Below are 21961 nucleotides of genomic sequence, written 5' to 3' on the forward strand. Positions count from 1 at the left end.
GATTTAAGTTGATCTAAAGATTTAAAAAAAAAAAATGCACTCATTAATGCTGATATTTTGATAAATATCTCATTTATTATATTCATTTATAACATTCCATACTTATCACTAATCCCAAAAATATGTATATTTTTCTCTTTGCTCTCTCTTTTTCATACACTATACGTTTCTCTCTCCTCCATTGCACTTCTACCTTCATTTTCATAAGATTTCACTGTCACAGCCACATAGAAACTTATGAATCAAAAACTCGAACTAATTAAACATAAGGCTGAAGTAAATAACTTAAAAATTGAAACTAACCTCCACAGCCACATGTTGAAGGCAGCAAATGCATTATTGCACAAACTGGCAAAAATTAGATTGTGATTGACATCTCTAAGTGTGAAAGCCATACCGGCTGTGTGAATTTAATGGCATTGATGATTTCTTGCACAGTGAGACTTTCAGTGCATGAGATTGGAAGTAAAATGATTACTCTAATGTATGATGAATCAGTAGTACTCTATCAGATAGATGATTCAGATATATATATATGAATCATACCCCCTTTTGGGACTACTGGACTAGTCAGTGGAGCAGTTGATGATATGGACTTATTAGGGCCTTAGGAAATTAGGGATATGGGCAAAGAAGTCAAATTTCACTTTGCAACATTTAAAATTCAAGCTAGTTGCCATTGGGGGTAGAACTGTAGATCTAGAGTTGTCTTATTGATTTTCACGAAGATTTTATCCTTTTGCCCTTAATTTTTAAAAAATTTAGCAATATGCCTCTATTTCGAAACTATATAGGGATGTGCCCCTGTTTCGATACTCAATTACCTTAAAATCGAATTTCAATGAAATACTCGATTCGTAGAAAATCAAGTTATACTGAATAAAACTAAATAAAAAAATTTAAAAAAAAAAAACATGGAACTCGATTTTAGGGAAGTCAAGTTCCAAAACATCACTATAGAGCTTAAAAATGCCACTATAGGGCTCCTTGAACCTGGTATAGGACTTATAAAAAAAATTTGCAGGAAAACGCCACTATAGGGCTTTAAAATGTCACTATAGGGTTTAAAAACGTCATTATAGGGCTCCCAGAACAGGGCAATCACACTTATAAAAATTTTTTCAAGAAAACGCCGTTATAGGGCTTTAAAACATCATTATAGGGCTTAAAAATGCCATTATAGGGCACCCTGAATATGGGCCAATCACACTTATAAAAAAATTTGCAGGAAAACGCCGCTATAGGACTTTAAAACGTCACTATAGGGGTTAAAAACGCCATTATAGGGCACCCTAAATTTGGGGCGATCACACTTACAAAAACTTTTTTGCATGGAACTCGATTTCCTGAAACTCGAGTTCCATGCTTTTTTTTTTTTTTTTTTTTAATTTTATCGGGCATAACTCGATTTTCTACAAATCGAATATTTAATTGAACTCGATTTTAGGATAATCGAGTATCGAAATAGGAGCATGCTCCTATATAGTTTGCAAATAGGGGCATATTGTTAATTTTTAAAAAAATTAAGGGTTAAATGTCAGAATCTCCTGATTTTCACTTGGATAAGTCTTATTGCAATGAAAGCATTGACGCAATTTCAATTATTTAAAAAAAAAAAAAAAAAAAAAAAAAAAAAAAAAAAACCTCGGTCATATTTTCTATCGATCATATTTTCTATCACAAGCATAGCTTTTAATTTTTTTTTTTTTTTTTTTTTTTACGTAACACATCATTCAGATTTGAAAGATAACAAGTGCTACAATACAAAATCAAAGATTTGATTGGCTTCCAGTCTCACCTATCATAAGCGCTTTCGTTAATTTCGCAGTAAAAATGCCTAACAAGCACCTAGTAAAGCTAGAAACCAACAACTTGTGATTAAGTTATTTACTTCACCCTTATGTTTAATTAGTTCGAATTTTTGATTCATCAGATTCTATGCAGTTGTGGAGGTGGAACCTTATGAAAATGGAGGTGAAAAAGCAATGGAAGAGAGAGAAAAGTGTAGTGGATGAGAAAGAAAGAGAAGAGAGAAAAATATGATTTTGGAATTAGAAATAGGAATAAAATATCATAAATAATGATAATAAATAAGATTCTTATCAGAATATCAATATTAATGAGTACTTTATTGTTAGATTTGCTTATATTTAATGACTAGTCGCTAACCCGTGCGATGCACGAGATAATTAAACAAAATTTATACACATTCATTTTTATTGGTACAATCATTTGAAAATAATTCTAACTAATACCCAAATGTAAGTGACACATTGACTTACTATTTAAAGTAGCCTTCTGAAGAATTTACTCATATTGTGCAACTGAGCCTTAATTTCTCATCAACAATAAAAACATGGAAATTCAAAACATGGAAAGAAAATAAAAATTACAACTCAATTTAAGTAGTTGTAATAAAATTGGTTTCTACTATTCTCTATTCTATAGAGATATGAACATATTGGATTTTTCAAACAATTACCAGTATTGCAATAAAATGATTTGTTATTGAAAATAATAAACAAAGAAAATCTGTCTATAGCTTAAGAAACACAATATACTAAAATTAAAGAGATAAAATTTTCGGAGGACAAAATATTATAGATAATTTTAGAAACAGATTATACACTTAAAAGGGTTAGTAATTTATAGCACTTACCCCCCACTATTAGTATACAGACACCAAGTGTTATCGTCATAACCCTTTGAAAGAACCTTCCCCAATTGGACCCTATCAAAAAAAAAAAAAAAAAACACCCAATTAACAAAATTGATCCAAAAGGGTCTAAAAAGCACACAAAATCAATTCAAAAAACAAAAATATGAGACAAAGTAATTACTTTCTGCTGCCAATGAAATCGTCTTTTGTATTGATGTTCCAAACTGCAACACTTATCTCTCTAAAACCTTTAATTAACGGAAACATAAACTTCTCTTGGAATACCAGAATATTATGACCATCTATATGCACACACACAAAACAAAATCAGCATAACTCACTATAACTCTATAGAAGCCCCAAAAATATAAAGAGAAATTAAAGGGGTTGAATTTGATATTTACGTTTGGAGAGAGAGAGATTGCAGAAACTGTGGCTTTATATTTCTTAACTTGAGAGAAGCGTAAGGTTGTTAGGGTTTTGAGGTGTTATAATGTTTTTATGTAAGGTTGCTAGGGTTTTGAGATGTTATAATATTTTTATTTTTATTTTTTATTTTTTAAATATTGTGCTAACGTGGAAAATTATGGTGCCAGTAGAGGCTTTGGTTATATATATATATATATATATATATATAGATTTTTTTTTTTTGATAGTCAACACAAATAACTTTCATTAAATTGAAACATTGTTCTTCAAAAGAATATCTCTATGCACTTGGCATTGAATCATCGGTGGGGTGTCTTCGACCCACACTACACAATCATTAATAACTTTGGCATTTTGAGCCATAACATGAGCAGCCCTATTTCCTGTTCTACGGACAAAACTTACTTCCCAATCCCGAACCCATTGCTTCCAGCGGCTGGCACCAGAAATTAGCATCTGAATTGAGCTTGGCGGCAAGCACTTACCCAGCAAAGCATTTGTGACAACCTGAGCATCTCCTTCCAGGATTACTTTCTTCAATCTGAGGTCCCCTGCAAGCATTAAGCCCTCTTCAAACGCCTTCGCTTCAACTTCTACAGCTCCTAAGGGAATATTCAGCTTCTTACTCATAGCCCCCATGATTTGGCCTTGGTCATTTCTAATCACAACTCCAATACCACAGCTGTTAGTCTCCTTAAAAACTGCCCCATCCACGTTAGCTTTATACCACCCCTCCCTAGGCGACCTCCAAGCTTGATATCTCAACGCCACATGAGGCTTTTCCCTTGAATTCCCTGATCTGAATTCCTCCACCAGCAGCTCAGCCTCCTTAACAATCACCTTTCCTGCCTTGCCCCTCCCATCAAATTTTAATGAGTTCCTATTTTTCCAAATGCACCAAGCCGTAGCCGCAAAGCACTCCCAATTCAACTCCCTACTCTCTTCCCAAAGCTTCCACACAACCTCCATGAAGTCACGGTGTGCACTTCTGAATTTTGGCAGCAGCAGATTTGATTCTCTCCACACAGCCCCCGCCGCCTCACAGTCCCATAAAGCATGCCCTGATGACTCTACCAATCCACAAACCCCGCACGCCTCCTCAACAGGAATTTTCCTAAGCTTTAAACAGTAGTTCGTAGGGAGAATATTCTTACACGCCCTCCACAAAAATTGCTTTATCTTACCAGGACATTTCAGCTGCCAGAGGAACTTCCAAAACTTTCTGCCCTTTCCTGGATCCGACCCCTCACAAGTTTCCCCTTTTTTGCTTCTTTCACACAGCCAACTGCAAGCCACCTTATATGCACTACTTACCGTGAACCTTCCATTTGGAGTCCAAGCCCAAGTCACCCCATCCTCAGGAAGAGAGAAGCTTATTGGAATACCTAATATAGTTTCCGCTTCGTGGGGAAAAAAGACACTTCTTACCAGATTTTTATCCCAGCCCCCCTCAATCTTATTAATTAAGGACTCCACCCTTTCCCCTTCAAAATCTTGTGGTTTAGGACTAATCACCTTGAAAGAGTGGGGGGTTGGCAGCCATCTATCCGCCCAAATTCGCACCTTTTGCCCATTTCCAATACTCCACCGCAAACCCCTCTCTAGAATCTCCCTTGCAGCCAGCAGACTTCTCCAAGTGTAAGACGGCATATTACCAAGCTGTGCCTCCATGAAGTTGTTACCTGGAAAGTACCTTGCTTTTAGGACTCTATGAGCAAGGGAGCACGGGTTTTGGGAGAGCCGCCACCCTTGTTTCGCCAACAAAGCCAGATTAAAGGCCTTCAAATCTTTGAAACCCATCCCCCCATCAGCTTTTGGTTTGCACATTTTCCCCCAAGCGACCCAAGCAAGCTTCTTTTCTTTATCCCTTTGTCCCCACCAGAAATCGCGAACCAAAGAGTTTAGCTCGCTGCACAGGGAGTCGGGAAGCATAAAGCAATTCATCGTATACGTCGGGGTAGCCTGAGCCATTGCCTTTATCAATATTTCCCGGCCTGCATTGGACAGTAACCTACCCTTCCAGCTTGCTACTTTCCGCCCCACTTGATCCTTTATCCGATTAAAAGCTTTCCTCTTGCCCCTGCCAACTAACGGAGGCAGCCCCAAATACCTTTCGTGTTGGTGGATTATTTCAGCCCCGAACATCTCCTTCACCACTTCTTTAACCTCCACCGCCGTGTTCTTACTAAAAAAGAGGGAAGTCTTTTCCTTATTTAGCTTTTGCCCGGACTCTCTTTCATAGTCTTCAAGGATTTTGGTGACTTTTAGGCCCTCTTCCAATGACGCCTTACCAAATACAATGCAATCATCCGCAAAAAGGAGATGAGAAATCCTTGGCGCCCTTCTACACACTTGAACCCCACTCACGGCCTCCCCTCCCCCATTTCTTTGCAACATGGCCGAGAGGCCCTCCGCACATAAAAGAAAAAGGTAAGGAGAGATAGGATCTCCTTGCCTAAGTCCTCTAGTAGGGACAATCCTTCCCTTTGGCTCCCCATTAATTAACACCGAGAAAGAAACCGAGGTCACACACATCATCATTAGAGATATCCATCTTTCCCTAAAGCCCATTTTCCGCATCATCATTAGATCTACGTGTAGTGGGCAAAGATGATAAAATGTATGAAAATATATATTAATAGGTTTAAAATGCTCTAAAAGTTACTACCTACCAAACCGTCTCTAAATTTGCTATCTGTATAAGACAAAAATATCCATCATCTTTTAACCTTCTTAATTTTCTCTCACTAGTCTCTAGTACGATTGAAGCTGCTCTCTTCTCTTTCTTCTTCTTTTCTCACTCCTTCTCTCTCAGTCTTTCTCATGCTTCAATCCAAGAAACAAAAACACCACCACCACCGCAACCACCAGATTTGTAACCCTTCACAACCAGATCCGTCTCAGTCCCTCTCTCTGCTATCTCGGATTCTCTCTCTCGTCTCGGCCATGGCCGAATCCTCGAGCTCCACCACCGTTTCTGGTAGTGGTGCTCACCTGCGCCACCATCACCACTGGTAACCGTTGGCCTCCCCTTTCTCTCTATGCCTTTATTTCTACTTTCCTTCCTCTGTTTTTGGTTGTATCTAGGTTGTTTTGGTGAGTGGGTTCAATTTGGGATGTGAAAAAGTTTTGAAAATTTGGCTTGGGTTTGAAATTTGGGTCATTTGAGTACAAAACCAAGTTGGGATGTTTTGTAGATCTGGGAAAAAAAGAATAGTACAAAACCAAGTTAAAAATGTTGCTAAAGGAAAGGAAGTGGGAAGAACATTAAAAGGGTATTTCGGTCATGTTGTAAAATGTGCGATTTATTATGCTTACCGACACTTTAACCGCTGCTTTAGCAAGTTTTTTTATACTCCGGAAAAGCAATAATACTTTACTAATAAAAAAATCAATTTTAACGGGTGCTGACCAGCACCCGGTAACAAAAGCCTTCATTAATTAATGGGAAAAATTGAATTAGGTAGCGGAGGTGCGACCAGAGTGGACTTCACAATTTCGTTGGTAATGAATGGACATCTCAGTCGACACTGGAGGGCCGGTACAACTTCTGTAAGAGCAGCCCAGGCGGGACATTTAAAAAAAAAAAAATAATAGTCAAAATGGAAATAGTCAAAAAAGGAAAAAGCAAAATGGAATTACGAGACCAGCACTAGCAAGTTGCAACGAGTGAATGCCCAAACAACAGAACACTAGTTGGTAGCTTCCAACTTCCAAGTTCTTGTTTGTTTGGTTGAGATGACTAAGGGGATGGAAAAAGGAGAAAGAATAATGGAGAAAAGAAATTTACTTTTTCAGGTTATTGCATGGTTTGGAGCTTTTTTTTTTTTTTTTTTTTTAAATAGAGTTTTATCCTATACGTACGCTTTTAATAATAACTCTTTATCATTAGATCAAGATACTATTATCATTAGATGAAGATATTAATCAATTTTTGGTGTAGGTAGGGATTGAACCTCAAGTCTATTATATAACCATAAAAAATTTTATTAGTTGAATTAACTGGAACCTACTTTAGAGAGTTTCAACTGATGGCGTTCGCTCCTAATGATAGCTCTTTATCATTAGACTAAGATATCAATCAGTTTTTGGTATAGGTAGAGATTGAATCTTAAATTTTTTATATAACCATTAAGGACTTTACTAATTAAGTTAACTGGAAAAAACTGAGATAACTTTATATTTTAATCAAATTTCCTTAACTACTATTTTGAAAAAAAAAAAATATATATATATATATATATATTTATACTTTTTATGAGTTAGACTTTAAGGGTGTTCGGCATCAACTTATTTAGCTTTTTGCAAATTAATTTTTTTATTAAAAATATACTAAAGTATATTTATATTTTAAAAAGTAAGAAAAAAATAAGATTAAAATAAAAAACTGTACATAAAATTTTAAACCTAAAAACTTGTTAAATAAATTGGAGGCAAAAATACACTTAGTATTTTATTACATTTAAACTGAAAAAAAAAAAAAAAAAAAAAAAACTTTTGCTACTAATTTACTCAATATCTTTTTATTAGATGTAAATTTTAACAAATCTATCATTTAATTATATTTTCTTCTTATATCTCTAATGTTTGTAAAATTTTCAAAAGATTAAAGATCAATAGATATGTAATTAATAAAATGTTTAGATTACAAATCGTTATAATCTAAAATTATGCATAAAAATTAAATTTATGGATCATATAGTAAATAATATATAATTGGCAATAAATTTGATATATGTATTAAAAACATTAAAAAAAAAAAAACATGTAATCCACTTGTTAAATATTTTGATATAATATATGTAAGGCCACGTTTTGGTTCTCAAGCCCAAAAATGAAAAGGACTTAGGCCTAAAGAGTTCAATACAATGAATTTGTAGAGAGTATGCTAGAAACTAGATTTCAATGAGTTGGATATCAATCACCGTAGGTTACAGGCTGCTAAAAAATGAAAACAAATGGGTTTATGCAAGGAAAATCTTTCTCGACAAAGTCCGAGGAGGGTGATTCTTATATATTTATGTTGAACTTAAACACCATTACAACTTTTGTGACTGCAGTTTTTTTTCTACCAATTCTCAGATGACCCCATTGTAATGAGGTTTTTCTTCTTTATATTCGCCTACTTCACTTCATCTTAGCCCTCCACGTGTAAATCAAGTTGTTGATTTTGATCCTTGTCCCATCAGCACCTTCTTGAAATCCTTAGGAGTAGCTGTAAGACTGAATATTACTGTTCAGGTATCACCTCCATATTAATGCAGTCAGAGAGTTAGCTGCAGAAAATTCAATGCGGTAGTAGCAGCTTTCTTCTAGATATTTCTCAGCTTGCCTTTGTCTTATTCCCTTTTAATGCTTATCCTTATCAGTATGACCATTTGGTGCATTGTCCTTGATGGAAGGTCAGGTCTTTGACCTTTGCCCTGCTTAGTCGAGAAGGTGTCTGTAGGGACACGATTATTTAACGGCCCAAGAATAACATTGGGCTCGCACATGAAAGATCCCTCACAATATGATTTGTAGAGAGTGGGCTTAAAAGGCTTGCTATGGATCGCTGGGCAACGGTCTGATCCTGACTTTGGGGAGGGGGTTCATGTAGGAGGTGGTTCGGCCTGAACGTCCGGGCTATACAACGATGTAGCCTGAAGGGTTGGACTCCTCGGACTTAGTCCGAGGAGCATCGAGTTCCTCCCCCTCCTTTCCCTGTATCTTGGCTTTCGTTTCTTTTTATACTCGTATTTTTCCCTCTCTTTAGGGTCCACGTGTCAGCTTTACCTTCGGGGCAGAGGACTTGTCCTATCAGCCCATACCTCAAGTGGTTGGAAGTAGACGTAAATGTTGAATTGCTTGGTCAAGAATAGGGGCTTGTCAGGCACAGAGTTCTCCACTACAGTAGGGGCAGTCTTTTCACTTATCCTATCCGTGCATTAAGCTTATCCTTGACAATAGGTTTCCTCAGATCAGGTCCTGGGCCTTGATATATAGAGCGGGCCTGGGCCATGAATTTTCTGGCCCACAATAGCCCCTCAAAATCCTGCTTCCCGACTTTTAGTTGGGGGAGGAGGGTTTTGATGACTTTGGACCCACAACACGACTTGCTCAAGTTCTGCACTCCGTCCATACTTGTGTTTTCACATTCACTTGGGAAACGTGCCAAGTCAAGAGTCATCCCATCGTTCGCGAGTACTCTGGAGTTTCAGCAATCGAAGTGCACCTTCCTGAGGATCGTGAGATCCTACGGTTGTGGATGGTGTGGGAAATTGAGCCAGAGCTGCTTTGTCTGCAGCGCGTCTTGGGAATCTGCTCAAATTAAATCACAGGTCACCTCTTTATCCTCTATATAAGTGGGATAGGTGATTGCTCTCCTGGCATACAAACCCCTCTACTCTCCTCAGAACCATAACCCTTTGTCCATACCCAGTTCCCTCCTCCGGTGTCATCTACCCTTTGCGCCGTATGCTTGAGGCTTGGATGGAGATGGGGGAGTTTCACCCGCCACAGGGGCACCGGACCCCTCCAAAACGTAAAGTGATGTGGTCTGGGCAAGGGAGGCACATATTTAAGGTGTCCTCCCGCTTGGACATGATGGGAACGGTACCCTCCCATCTTTTAGTCAAAATCCGAAGCAGGTTCTGGTCACGCCAGATTTTTGGTGTGTCAGAAGAAAGATTCTCCACCATCAGCGCCGTCTGCCTTGTCGCAGGCAAGTTTTGGTGTAGGCTCCTCAACTTCCGGCTCCCGGCACCTTCTCTTCGACGGCGTGGGCCTCAAGTTGGGCTCCCTGCACCTTTTCTTCAGCTGCGCTAGCTCTCTGCACCTTTTCTTCAATGGTGCAAGCCCCACACCGGGTTTTTTTGCTGCCCGAGTTATGGGCATGTAAAAGTGTTGAGGAAGAACAAAGTCTTGAGCAGTAGCCAACCTCTCCTCTAGACTACCTCCTTGGCCTTATCTTATTCTCTTGTATCTTTCTTTTCGATTATGTACCTAGCTATAAGCTGATTCCAGCTTTTCATTGTACGCTGTATTATTTTATTGTTTTAATAAAAGGGAGATTTATTTATTTGTTTTGGAATATTATTTTATATATATATATATATATATATTTTTTTTTTTTTGCAACACTACTTTGTGAATGGGTGTGCTCCATGTGTGTTTTTCTTCAATGATACTTAGAGCAGGAAACCTCAAAACATAGTCTAACTAATTTCAATTTACCGACATTACCAGGCATAATAACGATAATTCACAGTAAATTAAATTTAGGAAACTAACCGAGATAGTAGCCGAATATTTCGTAATAAGTGCGAGGAAACCGTCCGAGAATGATAAACTCTAAATAATTCATCCAAGGGGGTAACCGAGCAATAAGGGACTCCGATGGTGTTTTTGGTAACATATTGCCTTATACGGCATCAATCCCTTTGGTACTGAGAATCCGAGGGCAGACTTGAGAGTCCATGCAGTTTTAGGAATTAGCACAATTGTTAATGGAGAGATCTCCTCAGATAGATTCTAAGGTCCATGTAATGTAGTTTTTCTTTTAAGCAGTTGGTTTCCCCATAGGCTTGAGTCCGAGGACCATGCAAGGCCTTGGTTCTGTCCAAAACTTATAGTTTTTTCTTTGTGTACTTGGTTTCCCCATGGGCTTGAGTCCGAGGACCATGCAAGGCCTTGGTTTTGTCCAAAACTTATAGTTTTTTCTTTGTGTACTTGGTTTCCCCATGGGCTTGAGTCCGAGGACCATGCAAGGCCTTGGTTCTGTCCAAAACTTATAGTTTTTTCTTTGTGTACTTGGTTTCCCCATAGGCTTGAGTCCGAGGACCATGCAAGGCCTTGGTTCTGTCCAAAACTTATAGTTTTTTCTTTGTGTACTTGGTTTCCCCATAGGCTTGAGTCCGAGGACCATGCAAGGCCTTGGTTCTGTCCAAAACTTGTGTTTTTTCTTTTGTGTACTTGGTTTCCCCATAGGCTTGAGTCCGAGGACCATGCAAGGCCTTGGTTCTGTCCAAAACTTTTTGAGTACTTGGTTTCCCCATAGGCTTGAGTCCGAGGACCATGCAAGGCCTTGGTTCTGTCCAAAACTTGTGTTTTTTCTTTTGTGTACTTGGTTTCCCCATAGGCTTGAGTCCGAGGACCATGCAAGGCCTTGGTTTTGTCCAAAACTTATAGTTTTTTCTTTGTGTACTTGGTTTCCCCATGGGCTTGAGTCCGAGGACCATGCAAGGCCTTGGTTCTGTCCAAAACTTATAGTTTTTTCTTTGTGTACTTGGTTTCCCCATGGGCTTGAGTCTGAGGACCATGCAAGGCCTTGGTTCTGTCCAAAACTTATAGTTTTTTCTTTGTGTACTTGGTTTCCCCATAGGCTTGAGTTCGAGGACCATGCAAGGCCTTGGTTCTGTCCAAAACTTGTGTTTTTTCTTTTGTGTACTTGGTTTCCCCATAGGCTTGAGTCCGAGGACCATGCAAGGCTTTGGTTCTGTCCAAAACTTTTTGAGTACTTGGTTTCCCCATAGGCTTGAGTCCGAGGACCATGCAAGGCCTTGGTTCTGTCCAAAACTTTTTTAGTACTACTTTTTTTTTTTTTTTTTGTACTTATTTGCTTTTTCGCAGGTCAGCCCCTTGCCCGTGGTGGGGAGAGTTGGCTTGAGGTCGGAAGCCCTTAGAGCTGCTCATGCCGTTGGCACTGCAGGACGTAGCCCCTGGCCGAAATTTATGTCGGAACAGCAACTGCATGTCACCGGAGACGGGGGAAAACCTACGAATCTCTGCTTGCTAGAGAGTTGACTCAAGCGCCACCTGCGCCAACGCGCAAGCCTCCCCACAGACGGCACCAATTGTAGGGACACGATTATTTAATGGCCCAAGAATAACGTTGGGCTCGTACATGAAAGATCCCTCACAATATGATTTGTTGAGAGTGGGCTTAAAAGGCTTGCTATGGATTGCTGGGCAACGGTCTGATCCTGACTTTGGGGAGGGGGTTCATGTAGGAGGTGGTTCGGCCCGAACGTCCGGGCTATACAACGATGTAGCTTGAAGGGTTGGACTCCTCGGACTTAGTCCGAGGAGCATCGAGTTCCTCCCCCTCCTTTCCCTGTATCTTGGCTTTCGTTTCTTTTTATACTCGTATTTTTCCCTCTCTTTAGGGTCGACGTGTCAGCTTTACCTTCGGGGCAGAGGACTTGTCCTATCAGCCCATACCTCAAGTGGTTGGGAGTAGACGTAAATGTTGAATTGCTTGGTCAAGAATAGGGGCTTGTCAGGCATAGAGTTCTCCACTACAGTAGGGGCAATCTTTTCACTTATCCTATCCATGCATTAAGCTTATCCTTGACAATAGGTTTCCTCAGATCAGGTCCTGGGCCTTGATATATAGAGCGGGCCTGGGCCATGAATTTTCTGGCCCACAGTGTCTATCCTTGGACTACACTCCTAACCCTTTACGACTAGAATTCTTTCACAACCCACTAATTTGTATGTTCTTGTTAATGTCTTCTTGTTTTCGAACAACTTAATGTCCTCGGACATGACCCCCGGCCCAATAGCCCTTTCTAGGCCTCTTATCCCTACAATATATATATATATATATATATATGTGTGTGTGTGTGTGTGTGTGTGTGTGTGTGTGTGTAATACAATAGGTATGCTTGAGGAACATGGACTAGGTATGTGTGACTCATTCATAGTTACAACTAGCTAATTAAAAATTCTCAAATGCACTAGCTAGTACTGGTACATATGAGAATTATTAATTGGCCACAATTACTGCGAGCAAAAATGTTATGTTGATGAAATGATTTGAAACCTTATATTAAAATATTATAATCTTTTATGTTATGAAAGTTCAAATATGTGTATAAACACCTTTGAACGTTTAGACTCCCAATTAACAAATTAACCAATTCAAGTTATATGTCAAACAACAAGTGTGCGGAAAATAAATATAAGCTAAAATATAGAATTGGTAAAAAAGGGAAGGAAGATGCAAACACAAAGACAATACGCGATGTGTTATCGAAGAGGAAACCGAAGCCCTCAGTGTAAAACCTCTCCGCTGTCCTCCAAGCGGTAAACAATCCACTAAAAAATATAGTTGGAACACATGGATAGTAATAGACCCTCCAAGCCTAATCTACCCAGTGCACCTAAACCCTCCAAGCTTCTTGCTCCAACGAGGTTGCATCGAACTTTTTTCTTTTCTAGCTTCTCGAATTCCACTACTACACCGTAGCATCAACCAATGTAGATTTGTTCCTTCCTAACTGCTTCCCAGAAAACCAAACAGCCCTCTCACAGTAATGAATATGGTGAGAACAAGGCTTTAGTAAAATGTCTCTCAAGAATTTGACAATGGAGAGGAAGAGAGTTGAGAAATTTGAAGAGACTCTAATGTATAGATTGTAAGTGAATCAATCTTGTTTTTCTTTAAGGTTTCTCTCTCAAAATTCTCTCTGGAAGCTCTCTTTCATTTGTGAGTATAAGGGGTATTTATACTGGAGTGAAAGAGGAATGTGAAACGTCAGGTTTTACAAAACAGGGGTGGCTCGCGGCTTGACCTCACGACTTAACTAAGTCGCGAGATCCAGTCGTGAGATAACCGTATGGCCAGTTGTCCTGTAGTGCTCCAGTTAGCATGACTGTTCACCTTTTGGCACGCTTGACACGTGTGCTGCGCCTAGCGGCTTGAAGCCGCGAGCCACCCGCGAGAACAAGCCGCGAGTCTCTATTTTCTTGCACACTCTTGAGCAATCAACACTCTATTTCACTCACTACCCTTACAACAAACCTACCTAAATACAAGGTTACTAAATGCTGAAATATAAGCAAATTTGGCACGGAATAAAGCCAATAAAATGGTGGATTAAATTCAACCTTACATATTATATATATTTTCAATTTATTTATTTAAAATTTCAAAATATATAGTCATATTAATTTTTTTAGTGAATGGTCTAGTTATTGGTTTGTAGTAAACTTGTCCAAAAGTTAGAACAATTATATTATTAATATTGTTATTTTTTAAACTAATATCTTAATAAAAATTTAAAAAAGGGATCATATTTTACAATAATATACTAGTTTCAACTCTAAAAAATTAATAATAAAAAAAATCATAGGAATATACATATAAACAAACACTAAAATAATATTAGATTCTTAAAAATTAAATAAAAAATAAAATAAAATTTCATAACATTCTAGAATGTCTTTTCATATCATTATGACGTGACCCATTGAATGGAGACTTTAGAAGTGAGAATGAAAGGGAAATGTTAAAGGATGCTCCAGGTGATTAATAATTTATTTTAAGAAATTTTTTATGAGAAAAGAAAAAAATTTAATATTTTGATAATTTTTTTCATTTATCATAAAAGTAATATCAAAATTTTTTAAAAATGAATTGTTAATTATTATCTTAAAGATATCCGTTAATATGACCCTAATTAAAATCGATTATAGAATCAAGAGTGAGAATAATGGTAGAGAAAAAATTGGAGAAGAACTAAAATGGTCATGAGATGAGAAAGAAAGTTGAGTTTTTTAGGGGGTGTTTGGTAGGGGTATTTAAATAACAGTTTTCGTTATTTAAACAACACAACGTGTATTTTCACAACACTTTTTCACTCACATGTATTTCTATAATACTTAAAGGCGAAACTACACTAATGGTCTCTGAAATTTACCCTCTGAGCAAAATTAGTCCCTCAAGTTTTAAATGAGTGCTATTGATCCCTCAAGTTTTAATAATGAGCAGTATTAATATTTTTGTTAACTGTCGTTAGTGTTATAACTTACGTGACATATGGAATAGTGATCTAATATTTTTTAAAAATGATGTGGCATTTTACAATAAAAAAATTACAAAAATTATTTTACACATCAGAATCTCAGACCCATTAATGCCAAAATACTTGACCCGGTAATATTAAATTCAAGAACTGTAGTGGTAGCAATCGGTGGTCAAAAGGCAAGATGCTTCCGATGAAGTTCAGTTGGTGTGGAGTTTTGGGTTGAGTCTAGCAATGTTTGGGTTTGGGTTTGGGTTTTGTTGATTGTGTTTGTGGCTGATGGTGGAGGTTTGGTTACTTGTGAATTGGAGGACAGGGCTGATTGTTACTGACGTCACCGTCAACGCCTTGCTGGAGCTAATGGCCCTTCCGTCGAAGCTATACTGAATCTTCAAGTGGTACTTCTGTACAACCTGTGAAACTTTTAAACTTCAATTTCACTGACAAGGTAACAATTCAAATTATGAAGGAAATTTTTTTAAAAAGAATATCAAACAATTATTTTCTTTGTTTAACAGAACTATGTGAATTAGAATTTGATTAAATAGAAAACTATGGCGGTGCTCGATCAGAGAGAGAAATTAATATTGAATGAAGACAAAGTGAACTTTGAAGATAACGAGCATTGAATTTGACCCATTGCTCAAACCCTGTCTACCTAGAATTTGATTAAAAATAGAAAAATCTTGTCGTTGACCACCATTGCTCCCACTTCAGTTCTTTGAATTTGGTATTACCTGCTACTTGCCGGGTCAGGTATTTTGGTATTAATGGTTTTATGACATGTAAGATGTTTTTTGCAATTTTTTAATTAAAAAATGCTACATCATTAAAAAAATTACTAAATCAGTATCTTGTTAACCACATAAGTAACATTATTAATGGCAGTTAACAGAAATACTAATATTGTACACTTTTAAAATATAAGCAACCAATAACGCTTATTTGAAATTTGAGAGACTAATTACGCTCATAGGGTAAACATAACGAACAAATAATATAGTTTCATCATACTTAAACTATGTTACTAGAACAATATTACCAAATTGACCCTTAGTCACACCGGGGCTGGGCGGCTGTTTTGCTTGGGTTTTTAGGAATTAATTTTTTCATTTTTATAGCCTATTACACTGGCTAAGGGTAAAAAAGGGATTTCATGGTTTGATGTTTCAAACATGTCCATGAATGTATTATAGTAGTTTTTTTTTTAGTTGAGAGTTGAGAGAAATACTGAAATGTTTTATACTTTTATTATGAATAGGATTGGGATTGGCATCATCATAGGACCCATAGTCCCTAAAAAAAAAAAAAAATTATAGTGCCACAACAGAAGGCACAACTTTGTTCATAACTCAGCCATATGGCGAGTTGTGATTGGTGAAAGAGTGTGGCATATAAGCAAGTTGTGGACAAAATTATGCCTTTTGTTGTGGCGCCATAATTTTTCAAAAAAAAAAAAAATCATAGGATCCATAGTAGTTGGAATAACACAAAATACAAAGTGGTAGTGTACGTAGCCTATGTTGAACGGGTGTGGACTGTGTTGTGAATATATTGAATATATTATTGAGCTAGCTTCATTTTTTTTTATTTTTTTTTTATTTTTTTTGTCAAGTAGTGGTTCATAATGTACATATGATACTCATTCCAATTGTAAATGGAGTGCAGAGCGTCATGTTGTGTTGTGGTCAAAACATTGTAAAAAATGGAGAATAACAAAATATGTATAATGTTGTTTAAACACTGAAAACTGTTGCTCAAAATACCCTACCAAACAGCCCCTCAATGTCCAAACAACACAACACCAGTTGGTAGCTTCCAACTTCCAACTTCCAAGGTCTTGTTTGTTTGGTTGAGCAAACTCTAAGGGGATGGAAGAAGGAGAAAGAAAAATGGAGAAAAAATAACTTTTTCAGGTTATTGCATGGTTTGGAGTTATTTCTTCTAAATGAGGAAAAAACTGGGATGACATTATATTTTAATCAAACTTCCTTAATTACTATTTTGAAAAAATATATATATTTATACTTTTTATGAGTCAAACTTTAAAGGTGTTTGGTATCAACTTATCTAACTTTTTACAAATTATTTTTTTTACTAAAAATATACTAAAGTATATATATATATATTTTGAAAATGTAAGAAAAAATAAGGTTTTAAAAAATTGTACATAAAAGTTAAAACCTAAAAACTTGTTGAATAAACTAGAGGCAAAATGCACTTAGTATTTTATTACATATAAATTGACAAAAATTAGGAAAAACTTTGGTTACAAATTCACTCAATATCTTTTTATTCGATGTAAATTTTAACAAATTTACCATTAGATTATATTTTCTTCTTATATCCCTAATGTAAGGACTCAATTTGTAACGATTCCAAAATGATGTTGGATTCGTACGATAAAAGTCCCAAACAATAAAATTTGTAGAGCGTGGGCTTGAAAGGCTAGGCCTTGGTCACTGAACGGTGGTTAGGCATGGTGTTCATACAGAATTAAACCATGTTCGCTTAAGGAGTCTTTCTCCTCAATACGGCCTAGGAGGCTTTGGTTCTTAGCCTTTTTTCTTAGCCCCCTTTTTCTGGATTGCTTACTTCTCCTTTTATATTAGCATTTACCCCTCCTCCAACATCCACGTGTAGGTTCAACTTTCCAGGGCTGATACTTGTCCCATCAGCCTATACCCAAAGTGGTTGGGGGTGGTTGTAAAAGCTGAAGAACATTGCTCTGTCTGGTGCAGAGTATTTAATTGCAGTAATGACAGCCTTTCCCTTGTCCTTTGTCGCCATATTATCAAGGGCTCCTTTATCTATCAACGCGGATGTGTTCGGCTCTTCCAAAAACTGTTCCTATTCCGTTCTTGCCATTTCTTTTAGGAGTGCCTTGGGGATGCCGAGGATAGAGTCATCCTCGGCCACGTCTCAAGGCTACTTGGACTTTCACTGTAGGTCCTCGGCTATATCCCTCTTCGGCTCGGGCTTTGGGCCCCAATGTAAAGTGGGCCAGGGTCACAAATCCTCTGGCCCCACAATAGCCCCTCAAAATCCTGCTGCCCAACCTCTTGGTCGGGGAGGAGGGTTTTGGTGATGTCAGGCCTATATAATGACTTGCCTAGCTTCGTCCTTCATTAATATCGGTGTCTTTTAGTTTGCCTGGGAAACGCTCCTGGTCATGAGACATTCCTTTAATGTAACTCACGTCGTGCCTCTACCGTTTCAGTGTACGATGCACGTTTTTAATAAATTCCTTTTACGAGGTGACGCCCATCCAACAGTTGTAGACGGCGTTGGGAGTTGAGTGAGAATTTTCTCGTTTGTAGCTTTTCTTGGAAATTTGTACAGATTAAATGCCACTAGATTTGCCTTTTGTATAAGAAGCAAGGTAGGAGGTCACTTCCTTTACGTACAGACCCTTCGGTCTTTCCAAACTCTTAAACCTCTAGCTGCGTTCAAAGCTTTCATTACCAGTGCAATTCAAGCCTTAGTGAGTGATATGTTTGAGGCAAAAGTGGGGGTGAAGGGACCACACCCTCTCCAGAAGCACTGGGTTTCTCCAAGACTCCAGATGGCGCGGGCAGGGCAAGGGAGACGGAGACTCAAGACAGCTCTCCCCTTTCGCAAGGCGGGGGAGAAGCCTCCTCTTCCTTCAGCCAAAATCCAAAGCAGATACTAGTCGCACCAGATTTTCAGTGCGACAGCAATGGGGTTTCTCACCGTCAGTACCATCCGCTCTCTCTCGAGCGCCGCTAATATGGCACCCGTGTGTTAGGAGTCAGAGCTGATGCGGGGATTGGGCATCCTCGCTTCCTCCTCTCCTCCTTCTCTAGTGCCTTCTTTTGCCTCGACTTCTTATTCTCTTCCATCACTAGGGACATCTTGGTGTTTTTACTTCTTCTTCTTCTGCCTCTTCCCCCCTTCCGTCAAAAGGGGTCAGCCTGACACGCCTAGTCATCACAAGAGCAGAATTTTGAAGGATTTTCCGTTCCCTTATATCTTTTTCATTTTTTGCTTTCTCTTTCTGCCTTTGTAATTAGCTTTTGGTGTAGGCTTGCTTAAGCCCGTCACTGTATACTGTACTATTTCTTGATATTAATAAAAGATGACTTTATCTTAGTCTAAACATTCTTTCTTTTCTGCAATAACTATATTGTGAATGGATGTGCTATATATATATATATATATATATATTTTAGAACGATACTTAGGGCCGAACCCCTTGTTAACAAAAAGCTATTATTTTGAACTTACTGGGACTAATAGGCGTAATAATGCCAACCTGAAAAAAGTTATACATGTAAGACTAACCGAGATAACAGCTGAACGTTCCGTATTGCGTATGAGGCGATCATCCGAGGATGGGTAACTCAAAATGAACTATCCGAGATGGTCGCTATGTACTAGGGTGCTTTACGACGTTCCTAATAACATTCATGGCCTTGACCATTTTTGGCACCCGGTCCGAGGACCGAGGTATGACTGTACCGGGCCTAAATACTCATTAACGTTAGTTTCCTTAGAGCTAGGGATCCGAGAACAGGACGGGATTTCCATTCCGTCTAAGACTTAATCCATTTTCTAACAACTGATTTTCCCATAGGTTTGAGGTCGAGGACCATGCAATACCTTGGTTCTGTCCAAAACTTAGATATTTTCTTTAAGTAGTTGGTTTCCCCATAGGTTTGAGTCCAAAGACTATACAATACCTTGGTTCTGTCCAAAACTTAGATATTTTCTTTAAGTTTGGGAGGACTAGCCCCTCGGCCAAGGTGTGGGACGTTGATCTGATGTTGGAAGCCCCAAGAACTGCCCGTGCCACTGGTGCTTCGAAGCGCAGCCCCTAGTGGAACTTTAGGTTAGGGCACAACAACGGGTCGTTGGAAGTGGTGGAGGGATTTTCTTAACCCACCGCCCGTGCCAACGCACAAGCCTTCCCACAGACGGCGCTAATTGTAAGGACTCAATTTGTAACGACCCCAAAATGATGTTGGGTTCGTACGATAAAAGGCCCAAACAATAAAATTTGTAGAGCGTGGGCTTGAAAGGCTAGGTCTTGGTCACCTAACGGTGGTTAGTCATGGTGTTCATATAGAATTAATCCATGTTCACCCCGAGGAGTCTTTCTCCTCAATACGGCTTGGGAGGCTCTGGTTCTTAGCCTTTTTTTCCAGCCCCCTTTTTCTGGATTGCTTACTTCTCCTTTTATATTAGCCTTTACCCCTCTTCCAACGTCCACGTGTAGGTTCAACTTTCTAGGGCTGATACTTGTCCCATCAGCCCATACTCAAAGTGGTTGGGGGTGGTTGTAAAAATTGAAAAGCATTGCTCTGTCTGGCGCAGAGTATTTAATTGCAGTAATGGCAGCCTTTCCCTTGTCATTTGTCGCCATATTATCCAGGGCTCCTTTATCTATCAACGCGGATGTGTTCGGCTCTTCCAAAAACTGTTCATATGCCGTTCTTGCCCTTTCTTTTAAGAGTGCCTTGGGGATGCCGAGGATAGAGTCATCCTCGGTCACGTCTCAAGGCTACTTGGACTTTCACTGTAGGTCCTCGGCTGTATCCCTCCTCGGCTCGGACTTTGGGCCCCAATGTAAAGTGGGCCAGGGTCACAAATCCTTTGGCCCCACACCTAATATTTGTAAAATTTTCAAAAGATTAAAAATCAATAGATATGTAATTAATTAAATGTTTAAATTTCAAATTTTTGTAATCTAAAATTATGCATAAAAATTAAATTTATGGATCATATAATAAATAATATCTAATTGGCACGAAATTTGACATGTATATTAAGAACATAAAAAACATGTAATTCACTTGTTAAATATTTTGATATATATATATATATATAATATAACATAATATAATATAATAGGTATGCTTGAGGAATATAGACTAGGTATGTGTGACTCATTCATAGTTACAACTAACTAATTAAAAATTCTCAAATGCACTAGCTAGTACTAGTACATATGAGAATTCTTAATTGGCCACAATTACCGCGAGCAAACATGTTATGTCGATGAAATGATTTGAAACCTTATATTAAAATATTATAGTCTTTTATATTATATATATTTTTTCAATTTATTAATTTAAAATTTCAAAATATATAGTCGTATTAATTTTTTTAGTGGATGGTCTAGTTATTTTTTTTTAGAAATAATTACAACATACTGCTAATCTCACAGCTCGAATTCTTTCCCCTCTAAACCCCCAAGCATTTTGTGCATGTTGATGGTCTAGTTATTGGTTTGTAGTAAACTTGTCCAAAAATTCGAACAATTATATCATTAATATTGTTATTTTTTAAATTAATATCTTAATAAACATTAAAAAAAAAGGGATCACATTTTACAATAAATACTAGTTTCAACTCAAAAAAAAAAAAAAAAAAAAATCACAGGAATATACATATAAACAAACACTAAAATAATATTAGATTCTTAAAAATTAAATAAAAAAATAAAACTAAGTTGTATAATATTCTTTTTATGACTGAAAAGGTAGAAATTGTATAATATTCTAGAATGTCTTTTCTTATCATTATGACGTGACACATTGATCGATGGTTTAGAAGTGAGAATAAAAGAGAAATGTTAAGAAATGTTTTTAGAGTAATGGTTGATAATCTATTTTTAAAAAGTTTTTATGAGAAAAAAAAATTATCAAAATATGTTGATAGTTTTTTTCATTTCTCATAAACGCAGTGTCAAAATTTTGCTAAAATAGATTGTTAAGTATTGCCCTAAAGACATCCGATAATATGACCCTAATTAAAACCGATTACATAATCAAGAGTGAGAATAATTGTGGAGAAAAAATCGAAGAAGAACTAAAGTGGTCATGAGATGAGAAAGAAAGTTGAGTTTTTTAGTCACAAGGTGCTGGGCGGTGTTTTGCTTGGGTTTCTAGGAATTATTTTTTTATTCATTTTTATAGCTTATTACACTGGCTAAGAGCATCTCCAATGGTTTATGGAAAAACAAAATATTCTCTATAATAGAGAATGAGACCAAAAAAATTCACTCCAATGGATTCTCTATATCCAAATTTTTTTTTGGCTCATGAACAGTAGCTCATCA

This window comes from Quercus robur, chromosome 3 (genome assembly GCF_932294415.1).
Source record: "Quercus robur chromosome 3, dhQueRobu3.1, whole genome shotgun sequence".
Taxonomy (NCBI): domain Eukaryota; kingdom Viridiplantae; phylum Streptophyta; class Magnoliopsida; order Fagales; family Fagaceae; genus Quercus; species Quercus robur.